Raw genomic sequence first — 12909 nt, 5'->3', positions numbered from 1 at the left:
TAAAAAAAAAACTATTTCATGCAGCCAACTGAAAGTTGGCTGCATGAAAGCCCACCAGAGGGCGCTCCGGAGGCGTTCTTCTGATCGCCTCCGGCGGCCAAAAGTAACACGGAAGGCCACAATGAGCGGCCTTCCGTGTTTTGTTTACTTCGTCGCCATGGCGACGAGCGGAGTGACGTCATGGACGTCAGCCGACGTCCTGACGTCAGCCGCCTCCGATCCAGCCCTTAGCGCTGGCCGGAACTATTTGTTCCGGCTGCGCAGGGCTCAGGCGGCTGGGGGGACCCTCTTTCGGCGCTGCTCGCGGCGGATCGCCGCAGAGCGGCGGCGATCAGGCAGCACACGCGGCTGGCAAAGTGCCGGCTGCGTGTGCTGCACTTTATTTCATTCAAATCGGCCCAGCAGGGCCTGAGCGGCACCCTCTGGCGGTAATGGACGAGCTGAGCTCGTCCATACCGCTAAGGTGGTTAAGTCTCACCAATTTAGTATCAACCCGTAAGGCTCATACACACGTCGGATTTTTCCAAACGGCCGGTCGTTTGGACGTCAAATCGGGTGTGTGTACAGTCGGTTGTTCAGCTGATAACGCTGGTTTTGACCAATCCGCCAAGCGGATCCGTGAAAACCAGCGTTATCAGCTGAACGACTAACTGTACACATGCCCGATTTGATGGCTAAACGACCAGACGTTTGGACGTCCAGACGACCGGTCGTTTGAAAAAAGCTGACGTGTGTATGAGCCTATAGACCCTATTATCTGAGGAACATATAGGGCAGGCTAATTATCTTATCTTGTCACAGCTGGCTATTTAATTTGTTTATCGTGAGGCACTTGGCTACTTAATCATGTTATCTGGAGGTGTGTGACTACTTGTTTTATCTGGATGCTTGTGACTACCATATCCTTTTATCTGGAAGCACATGATTTCAATATTTTTATTGGGCGGTATATGACTACTTAATTCTTTTATCTGGAGGTATGGATCAACTTGATTCTTTTATCTGGTAGCATGTGCGTTTTAGGTCCTATGGGAGAATGTTTTGTTGTAGTGGTTGTGGTGGGGGAGGGGGCGCAATTCCACTGTTTGCCCTAGGCGCCATATTACCCAGATACGCCTCTGATAGCAGAGCCTGATCGGGTCCGCTCTACTGCATAGGAACAGACTGCATAGAATGTGCCTGCGCAGTAGAGCGGACCCAATCGTGCTTGGCTATTGCTGACAGAGCCTGAAAGGAAAGCTGCTAGCTCACCTGCACGCAGGACTTTTGGGGGTCCCACCGATGGATCGCTTCTGCTGAGAAGGACGGGGGAAGCCTCTTTAGGATCCAGAGGCTTTCCTCTCCTGAAGTAAGTACTGCCTAGGGGCACTTTTTTCCCTACAGGGTCACTTTAAAGAGTAACTGTCAGGCTGCAAAAGCTAATTTAAACCTCTATTCTCCTGTGTTAAACAGAAGGAAGCCAAAAAGGCAATACTGAAGTTAAAAATCTCTCTTAGTTTTGATGTGTGCTGAACTGCAAGGATGTTAGACCCAAGCTCTTAAGAAGCCGAGAGCCGCATACCATACAGCAAAGCATTCTGGGGCCCTCCCCTCGGCTGCTAGTGATAAGTTACAGGGCTCCTGTTACAAGACCAGCAGCTCACAACACTGAATAAACTCCCGGCAGAGTACACTGCAGGAGTCCGCTATTGTTCCTAGCCACATGGCTAATTAATATTCACTGCACAGTAGTGTTTTACATTACCGATCTTTTGTGTGAGTCTTATCATCAGGAAGCAGGCAGGACATGACGACACATTTGGCTTCATAGGAGACAGACAAACATGGAACCTGCCATGAGCTGTCAGGAGCATCATTCTCTGCAAATACTATATAAAGATTCTGTGAAATCCAAACGTGGACAGTGAAATGCATATGTAATGTAAGTACAGCCAATGTTTAGCTACTGATATATGTGTTTATTTTCTCTGAGACCCTATACCTATCAGCTCCTCTTTAAATGCTAGGACTAAGGTAAACTAACAGATTGTACAGGAATAGTAAACCACATTGCATAATCAGTAGTGGTCATTATATATATGCATTTCTTATTTGGGCTGTTTAAAGAGGAACTGCAACGACATATAGTAGAATGCAGTAAATTGTTCAGGGTACAAACTTTTAGGCCGGATCCACACTATAAGTGCTTTGTGATTGATTAGCGCTTTTAAAAAATTACTCCCATTCACTTTCATTAAAATCACGGTAAAAATCACATTCAAATCGGCACGACTTCACGTACGTGATTGTGGCGATTTTTACCACGATTTTAATGAAAGTGAATGGGAGAAATTTTTATAAAGCGCTCAGAAAGCGCTAATCAATTACAAAGTGCTCAGAAAAGCACTTATAGTGTTGATCCGGCCTTACATTAATTTTCTTGGTTTCAGCTTTAGAGACTCCTATATCTATATATTGGTATGTAACCCTGCCTTCTCAGTGATGTCCTGCCTAGGCTGATTAGCTATGCACCCATTTTCTCCCAGTGCACTTGGGAGACCAGGTGTTTTTTTCAATTTAGCTCAGAACACCCAACACCCAACCATTCCTCAGCGATGCAGATTGCCATCACTAATGCCTGGAACCCACGAGGAATCGCTGCAACGCTTTAAAATTGCCGCAGCACTGCTTGTAGCAATCCCTAGGGCATTTGTGATGTCGATTACCTGACGCTTAGAACTGCTGTACAGTAACCTGCACAGCGATTCTGATTTGCGTTTTTTTTTTTTAAATAAAACTGTATTATACTTACCAGGCATCCTTCTTCCGTCCATAGTCCCGTCCCCTAAAGGAAGAGGTCATAGGTGCTTCTCTATGACCAATCAGAGAAGCGCCCGTGACCTCTTCCTTTCGGGGGCCGAGCTACGGATGGAAGAAGGAAATACAGAGACCCGGTAAGTATATTAAAGTTTTTTGCAAAGCTAATCACTCAGGCCCCTAAAGCGCTGCATAATTGCTTTGATAAACGATTTATGCAGTGCTTTTATACTTTGCAGTGAGCGCAAAATGCTGCATGTACTGCGATTGCGATTACCCCTAATTGCAATCGCACTAAAGGGTTTAGTCTCACTCACTTTCATTGGCAATGCGTTTTTGGGAACTGCCGGAGATTGTCCCAAAACGCTGCCAAAAACACCCTAGTGGATTCCTACCCTAAAGATGTCACCACCCGTGATACATTTCAAAGTGCTTACTGCACTGCAATGCTAATCCTATGGGTCGTTTACAGTGCAACGTTAGCATCGAAGTTGTAATGTGTAGTGTTATGGTAACTTCTGAAATGCCCTGCGGCAGGGGGATTCAAATGGGGGAGCCAGTGCTGCACCGTGGGCACCGGGCGAGGAGAGGGAAGGCTCATTAGGACCCAGAGCCTTCCCTCTCCTTAGGTAAGTATCTGGCTTTTTTATCTAGATTCCCAATGACTTTAAACAATACCAGTTGCCTGGTTGTCATGCTGATCTTTCTGTGCCTGAATTACTCACCTGGAACAAGCATGTATCAACTAGTGAATCACTCAGTTCCTGGCACAAGTTGAGCAATAACATATAATGAGGCCCAGTTTTGCTCGATAAAGATAGATAAAGAAGCCTTGGAAAATCCATAGTAGTATCAGCCTACCAACCTTCCACCAGACATTGACAAAAGTAAGAACTGACAAACAACTATATAATACTAATGCAGTAAAGGTGGTCATACATATAAAGATTCTGTGGTTCGATCAACCATCCGATTCGATAATTTTATGGAATCGGATTAAAATCGTTGGCCTAACATGTCAGCCTGATCGATGACTAATTCCCGGGACAAAATCAGTTGAATGCGTCGATTGGACATGTTGTAAAATCTCAAAAGTGTTTAATCAGGTACACGGCAGTAACAGCATTATCGTGACTCAGTGTCCTCTGCTGACATCCTGACAGTGACATACAAGTGTGCCTGTGGAGGTAGGCCAGTTCCTGATAGATTTCATGTTGAAATCTATCAGGAATCAGTCAGTAATGTATGGGCAGGCAACAGATCTCTCTCTGATCAGATTAGATCAGAGAGGGATCTGTCTTATTGTCGATCTGCACATACATCGCTAGACATATGGGCATTTGTAGTGTGACTATATATACTGATCATGTCACACCTACCACAAATCTGCTTAGTATACCATGGTAGCTCCCACCCCAAATCTAGAACTGATATAATGTAAACTGTGATATAGTGCCAAAACATTTACAAAATAAGGGATCACTATCCCATCTCATCCTAAATCATTCACACAATAACACCTATCCTTACAGCTTTATTCGAATAGACTTTGGGAACATTGATGCTTGGTCCATCCAATCAACGGGTAATCTCACAGGAAGTTGCATCGTGTGTACATGTCCAAACTGCTACTAATCGATAAATGGATTTTCCTGTGATAACTTTGCAAAATCAATCCCGTTATTGAACGAGAGCAGATCGGACATGATGGAAATAATTGTCAGATTCCTGTCGATTGGACGGGAAATAGCATTGTGTGTACCCAGCATTAGCGGGGAGTTATTCATGCAACACTGTCTTTGTTTTACTGCATAAAAAGGAAACCACTCATAATTCAAACAACTGCTTGACTGGCCACCATAACTGTGCTACATATAGTAAAAGAGTTCTCGTTAAACCCATTTTAAAAGAGCATCCCATCCAAGATGAATGATATTTCTATCCTTCTCATTGCTGATAATTAGCTGTAGTAAACTGTAATTCACTTAGGGGACTTTTTTCCTGAACCCTTTTATGTCCTCTATAATAAATCATGTAATCCGCTCATTTCACTGCCTCCATTACTCAGTAATCTTTCTGGTGTAATGTTTCCATAATTTCGCACAGTGCGAATTTGTGACATTAATCTTTGGTTTAATCTTCTGGTTTACTCTAGGTTGTTATTCCATTCACATTCACTTAGTACGGCATCTTCACGTTCTTATAAGTTAACATTCTGATTGTCTGCTTTCTTCTCCCTCTTCCGTGCGCTCCGCTATTGCTCAATGACCCTGTTTCTCCCTAACCCGCATTCCTAACTCAACTCATTCTATGTCTGCAGCTGCACCTTTCAGGGTATCTCTTTCCTGTCAATCTTTCGACGATACAGTTAATCGTTTCCTCTCACCTTTTTCTTCTCCATCTCGTCGTCTTATCTGCACCTGCCCTTCTGCTACACACGCTGCCCCTGTAATTCCCACAATACTGAAGATTCATTAATTTACTTTTCCTATGTTCGCCATATACTGCAGACCTCCTCCCCATGCCACCACACTTCCCTCTCCCCCAAATTTAGAAAGAGCAGTCACCTTATGAATCCACCGTTGTGCATCCCCTTTTCAGCAGCGCGGTAAGCTGGCGTGTGTGAGAGCACGCATGTGTAAAATCATAAGTCTTCTGCTCTGTGAAAAGGCATGAGTTTCTGCTTCTGTAGCAATGCACTCACCACGCGCACACTAACACACACACACACACACTCACAAAAGAAAAAAATCAGTGTCCCTGTATACTGCAGCTACACACACTGCACTGTAATGAGAAAGGAGGAGGAGGAGGGGAAGAGAATGTGTGAGATACAGGAGCGTATAGAGCGAATGAAGGGATGTAGACAGTGAATGTATGTGTGTGTGTGTGTGATAAGGGGGAGTGAGAATGGAGACTAGGTATACGTGAAAAAGAGAACGGTGGGAAAAAACAGTAACCAAGCACATGCATTATACATTCAGTGTATGTGGTGCATGTGTGTTTGATGTGTGCACCCAATGACCGATTTACACATTATGATATACACATATGAATGCAAATAAATATATCTAGCCTAGAATATGCAGTAAATAACTACTGTATGTAGAAACTCATTTTGAAATGCAGATTAGAAATGAGAACATTTTCCTCTGACAGAGACTGTAACAACCGTGACAGGATTTATATCAGACATTAATCCCTCGCCTGCCTGAGCAACACTTAACCTTTCAACTGCTGAAGCATTTTTAACGTTTCTTATTCTGCAACTACATTAATGCCAATTGCCGCTTGCACCATATTGTCCTGCCTTGTACTTTCAAAGTTAACCTCCTCTACAACATTATTATATGACCTTTGTGCTATTGCCCTCACTCTGTTAAAGGATAAGGTCATACATCTTTTTCAACAGTATTGCACTGCTTTACCAGCATCATATCATACTTGTTCATTAACAGTATAATATGCCCTATCTTTCTGCAGCAACATCATCTGACCTCTCTCATTCACTGCTTAATTTAACTCTTCTAGCTGCTCAGTCCTCCCTTGTAAGATAACTTCTTCTACAACCTCACTTTTCATAGGAGAAAGTATTCCGAATCCTTACTTCACTTCACCTTTTAAGGCCCAGTGCACACCGTGCGGTTTTAGCAGCGATCCGCCAACCGCATCCGCCTGTGGAAGTGCTTGGCTAATGTATTTCAATGAGATGGTGCACACAAGCGGTTTGAGGTTTTTAGCAAACCGCACACGTGCCTCCTGCTGCACGTTTGCGGTTTGCAGAAGCGTTTCTGCAATGTAAAGTATAGCAAAAACGCAAACTGCTTTGGAAAACGCTACATCGGTTTTCCAGGCGTTTTTGTTACAGTAGCTGTTCAGTAACAGCTTTTACTGTAACAATATTTGTAATCTGCTACACAAAAGCGCTCCCAAAAACGCTAGACATGTTTAGAAAACGTCTCTAAACATGCCTAGAATCGCTCTGAAATCTGCTCCAAAAACCGCTAGCGTTTTGAGGATCTGCCAGTGGTTTTGGTGTGCACTGGGCCGTAGTGTCAATAATGTCTTCATTTAGCAACTTTGTACAGGGAAAAAAATGACACTGAATTGCCAGTGAACATTCTACCACACCATACTGAGTCCAGGGGCGGCCTTAGGCATGTGCCATCTGTGCATGTACCCAGGGCCACCATTCCCAGGGGGTATCGTCACAAACACTTACCGACGGATGACCTGGTCACTATGGCTGCATACGTCACTGCCATTGTCAGTGCCTCTGTCACTGCAGTGCAGCAGGTCACAGTGAGACCCTTTCCGTGTGCTGTGCTGGCACCTGCGTCACTAGTAAAGGCACTGTAGCCTAGTCACCGGGAGGCAAAACACAGTGGTAAATGTTAAACATTTGTGTCACAAGCACAAGGCGGTTATGCAGTGTCTACAACAGATGTTGCTATTCACCGTGCATAGAATATATTGACATTGGCGGCCAAACGGGTCACCAATTCTTTCTCTGCCCAGGGACACCTTGAGCCAAGAGCTGCCCCTGCTGAGACCAGGTCCCCTCGTGACCTAGCACGTCCTACTGAAGAGTGTAACTTTCAAGGCTGTTAAAGCAAACCTGTGATTTTAAAAACAAAAAGACACTACCTCAGTAGAGGAAGTCTCTGGATCCTCCAGAGGCTTCTCCGATCCTTCTTAAACCTACTGTTGGATCCGATAACCCTCTTCTTCTTCACAGCTGTGCTCCCATCCATAAACGAGCGTGGCCGCACTGAGCAGGTGCACTGACGAAACACTCCTGCGCAGTAGCATGGAGTAGTAGTAGCAGACGCACGGTGCCACTCATGCCCAAAGGAAAACGTTATGTGTGACACAAGCCTGTGGCTAATCCAGTTTGACTTGAGTCAGAGCACCTGATCTGCAAGCTTGTTCAGGGTCTATGGCTAAAGTTATGATCAAGAGAACAAGAGGCCCAGTTTTGCTTGAAAGTGAGATAAGGAAGCCTTGGGAAATCCTTAGTAGTATCAGCCTACCTACCTTCCACCAGACATTGACAAAAGTAAGAACTGACAAACAACTATATAATACTAACGCAGTAAAGGTGGTCATACATCTAGATATTTTGAAGCTCCTTCTGAAACCTACTGTTGGATCCCGTAGCACTCTTCTTTCTCACGGCCATGCTCCCATCCATAAACGAGCGCGGCCGCACTGAGCAGGTGCACTGACGGAACACTGCTCTGTGGTGCACCTGTGGCCGATTTTACATTGGAAAAAAAACTACTTGTCCCTTGAAGGAAAGGATACAGGCACATTGCAGTTCCATTGAGAACGGTAAAGGAGCCAGCAGAATGATTGACCATGTCTGGTAGGTACATGGTAGTGATCCGGGGGTACTCAGATTCTGTGGCCTGGTACAAGTCATGACCACCACAAGAGGTGGGGATTGTGCACGCTTATTGTTAAGGAAAGAGTCAGTTTTAATTATTAACCACTTGCCGACCGCGCACTCATAACGCGCGTCGGCAAAGTGGTAGCTGCAGGACCACCGGCTGCAGGCTAATTAATCAGGAAACAGGCGCTCGCGCGAGCGGCTGCTTCCTGACAATTCACGGCGGGGGGCTCCGTGAATAGCCTACGGGCCGCCGATCGCGGCTCGCAGGCTAAATGTAAACACAAGCGGAAATAATCCGCTTTGTTTACATTTGTACAATGCTGCTAACAGTAGCAGCGTTGTACCAGATCAGCGATCCCCGGCCAATCAGCGGTCGGGGATCGCTGTCACATGACAGGCAGGAGCCTGTTAGAGGCTGCACAGGACAGATCCGTTCCTGTGCAGCCTCCGATCTCCGGGGAAGGGAGGGAGGAGAGGGAGAGGGGGAATCCTGCGGTGGAGGGGGCTTTGAGGTGCCCCACCCGCCAGCCACACGCAGGCAGGAGCGATCAGACCCCCCCAGCACATCATTCCCCTAGTGGGGAAAAAAGGGGGGGCGATCTGGTCGCTCTGCCTAATGGTTGATCTGTGCTGGGGGCTGTAGAGCCCACCCAGCACAGATCTCTGTAATAAGCGCTGGTCCTTAAGGGGGGGTAAAGGCTGGGTCCTCAAGTGGTTAAAAGTGAAGCCCTTGATCCGTTGGGTTTCATTGACCTAATTGTGTGAAGGTCATGGTGAGGAGATTTCTACCAATTATAGCATATGACTGTTAATGATAAATATTGAAATTTTGATATTGAATAGGATAGATGTTTCCTACTGTAAATGTATTTTTTAGTTTTAGCGTTTACACGTATGTCCACGTTTCACGAGCACGTTTGTTTTTTGTACAGTTGTATAGCCTTTTAAACAGCCAACATGTCTTTGCATATTTTTTGCATTTAGGAAGTAATATACTCCTTGAAGATGGTGAATACACCATCTTTACAGGCTCAGTGAGTACTAAGTTACGCCTCAGCGCGCGTTCCATTGTGGTACGCATGGTCTACGCTGACGCGTAGCTTGTGACGCTTTATCGGAGCGACGTCTTTTCGGGAACTGTACCTTTTTGGTTAACACGAACGTTATTACGCATATCGGTGCGATGTGTACGTCATCGCCTCATCCGCCCAAACACGTGATACAAAAGCCCAGTGTTTGATTAGTAATGGCGTGGATCAGCCTCGGAAGAAGCACCGCAATGCGAAACAGTTGTTAGGCTACCCGTTTCTGCCCTGCACCCACCGCCACCCACTTATGATATGGTAGGACATCTATCTCATTCAGAAATGTTCATTTATGCCACTACAGTACAAATGTACTTCTTGTGACCTATGTACCTATTTTTGAATGCAGCAAGTTCACATGTTGTTGATTCACTCAATGCTTGGTCATTGAATAAACTTCAAGCAACTGCAGTGCCTGATAGAACTTGTCTTCTTCTCATTAATACACGGAATACTTCTGAGTAGTAGCACGGAGTAGTAGTAGCAGTAGCACGGTGCCACTCATGCCCAGAGGAAAAAGTTATGTGTGACACATTCAACATTTTTCATATCGAATGCATCATATTTCAATTACAATTTCCCAGCCTAGCAAAGGGTTAAACTTTTACAGTACATAATCAATTAGCTTTTCACAGCTCTGTCCCAAGATGAGCTGAGTGGAATTAAAATGTATTTACCCCATCCATCCAGCATGGATTAGTTGACAAAAGTCCTAAAACCAAGTCTGGCTAAAGGTGCGTACACACCTACTGATTGATGTCACCTGTCGAGGATCAGGACCCATTCTCCTGGGGCGACATCGCTGGACGGCCTATATAGACGCGTGTCAGCTGTGTAGCTGATAACACATTCACATTCTGTAGCTATGCAGGGGGGTGGAGGGATGATGGAGTGGCGCATTCGTGATGTTACACGGGGAGAAAACGTTAGATACTCACCTCAGTAAAGTAAAGCCTCTAGATAATCCATGGCCTTCCCCCATTCCCCTCGAGCTTGCCATACCAGTGCTGGGACCCTCTGAACCATTCGCCTGGCTGTACTTCCAGCCATGTATTAGCAAAGCCACACTGTGCAGGTGCAAGTCAGCCAGCGCCTCTGTAGTAGGATGGAGCCGCTCGTGCATGTGTAACACATTCACCATTTGTCACATTGATTGCATCATATTTCAATTACAATCACCTAGCCTAGCAAAAGTGTTACACTTTTCCAGTACAGAGTTGAAAGAGCCCTAGCTTCTAGCAGCTCTGTCCCAAACTATGCTGAGTGCAATTAACATGTGTTTGCCCCAGCCATCCATCTTGGATTCAGGGCTGTATTTAGGGTCCGTTAACATTATTGTTCCACGGCATGGGTCGTATATGGGCTGAAAAGCCCATGTGGGCTCATGTACGTTGGTGAGACCACTAGACCTGTTACAACTCGAATACAGGAACATAAACGGGCAGTTACTAAATATGCAGAAGGGGAACGCAAGAATTATGATACATCTGTGGCCAGACATTTTTTTGAAGCAGGTCATAATGCTGCACAGTTGCGATTGTGTGTATTAGAAGCTGTGAATCCCTCCAATAGAGGGGGAAATTTAGAAAAATTGTTGAAACAGAAAGAGGCAAGATGGATTTATTCTCTGGATGTAGTGGCCCCTAGAGGCATGAATGAGAGGTTGCCTCTCAGGTGTTTTTTATAGGGATTGTGCAATGTGATTTCAATTGTATCTATTTATGATTACAGCAGGTATTGATACATTGTTATAACCACATGTTTTTTCCACAGGTGGTTCTATGGCAGTCCTTTTTCGGAAGTGCCAGGAGTACGGTCAGTTATTGATGTATTTTTATTGGTAGCCGTGAAGGAGTGCCAAATGACCACTTCATTTTATGTACTTTTGAGAACTGGGACTTAAGGGTTAATTAGCTCCATGGGAGGAGCAAATGCGGGTGTGGTGCTCACATTTGAATTTGTATATAAATTTGTATTTGTACACTTCATTGCTGTTTAACACCTGAGGAAGGTTTATCCGTAACATGTAGTGTTTTTGTCCACTCAATACAGCAATAATTTTGCAGCCAGTGGTGTGCCGTCTCTTTTTTGTTTTATGCAAGGTGTAAGCTGTGTGAGCAATCCAGCTGAGACTAGGCACCGGCTACCTTCCAGGCTTGTTAGGCCTGTGATGCTGTTCACCCAGCTATTTCCATTGTACCTGTATTTAGGGTCCGGGCTGGCCTAGGTACTTCACACCTATAACCCCCCCTTTTCCCGAAGGACATTTTCATTGCACGAAGTGCGCTGTGGAAAAATGGGCGTGGCCACAAAATGCAGTGGTCGTGTTCATAACATGCAGTGGGCATCGCCAATAAAAATTTCCTAGTAAGAGTGCAACACAAAGTCAGTGGGCCCGTGTTTCCTCCACAGATATGAGTAAAGTGACCTTTAAACAAGCAAGTAGGAAATGTTCCCACCATAAAAACACATTAGCCAGTGTTCCCTCCCACAAAATGGTGGTAGGTATTGCTAGCTGTCATGTCGAGGACAGTCAGTAACATGACTATGTTCTCTGTAAAATGCTACAGAAGATGCCAGTGCTATATAAATACATAATAATAACATGGTAGGATATTAGACTATGACTATGGCAGGATAAGATTGTGAGCTCCTCAGAGGACAGTCACTGACATGACTATGTACTCTGTAAAATGCTGCAGAAGATGTCAGTGCTATAAAAATACATATTGACACAGTTTGGTATTGGCGCAGTTTTATGGGAGCTGCAAAAGAGAACTGAGTGAGTCCCAGAACTCAGTATGGGTGATAATTAAAAACAGAAGATTCTCCCGGCGCTAAGCAGTTTACCCCAAAATACAAATAATGTGACAGCATTCCCACAACATAAACATAATGCAGCATTGTTCAACTAAATACACATAATGAGGCAGCATTCTCCACAAAATATACATAGTACGTCATCGTTCTGACAAAATAGAATCAGAATCAATTTATTTTGCCAAGTAAGTTTGCACCTACAAGGAATTTGTCTTGGCAGTTGCTTAACAAACGCAAACACAAACAAAAAAAAAAATACAAGGACAGACAGATACACATAATGGGGCAGCGTTTCCACAAAATAAAAAGTGCGGCAGAGTTACCCCACAAAATATCCATAATGTCGCATTTCCCCCCCAATAATGTGGCAGTGCATCCCCCAAAATAAACACAATGTTTCAGAGTATCTTCCCATATACACACAATGGGCCTGATTCACAAAGCGGTGCAAAGTGTTTGCACGCCTGTGAAAAGCCCTTTATCATGCCTAAACTCAGTTTAGGCGTGATTAAATGAAACTCGCGCGGCGTACGGTGCAGTGCGTGCGATGCGCCCATTAAACCCTATGGGCGCTGCGTGCGAAGTTGCGCGATTGCGCACGCAAAACTTTGCGCGCGGGACTTTGCGCGCGATAAAGAGCACAAAACGGTGCTAACTCAGTGGTGCAAAGCTTACCACGCCTAAAGTCTTTTAGGCGTGATAACTGAGTTATCACCGCTTTGTGAATCAGGCCCAATGCGTCAGCGTATCCCCCAAAATACACACCATGTGCCTCTTTTGTCCCCTTGTACCACTCTGTTGCCCCTGTGTGTC

At 45.0% G+C, this 12909-nt stretch overlaps 1 protein-coding gene across 1 annotated transcript in view; it reads right to left on the bottom strand.

Moving 5' to 3' along the window:
* Positions 1-5447, bottom strand: part of LOC137538060 (sodium/calcium exchanger 1-like) — a 242828-nt gene extending 237381 nt beyond the window's left edge. The window contains exon 1 of the mRNA XM_068260024.1: positions 5364-5447. The gene's annotated coding sequence lies outside the window, so the exon portion shown is untranslated. The remainder of the gene's footprint in view (positions 1-5363) is intronic.
* Positions 5448-12909: the final 7462 nt, after the last annotated feature.

Source organism: Hyperolius riggenbachi, chromosome 11 (genome assembly GCF_040937935.1).
Source record: "Hyperolius riggenbachi isolate aHypRig1 chromosome 11, aHypRig1.pri, whole genome shotgun sequence".
NCBI classification, from domain to species: Eukaryota; Metazoa; Chordata; class Amphibia; order Anura; family Hyperoliidae; genus Hyperolius; species Hyperolius riggenbachi.
The sequence above is the reverse complement of the archived record's forward strand: the minus strand, read 5'-3'. Positions and strand labels throughout refer to the sequence as shown.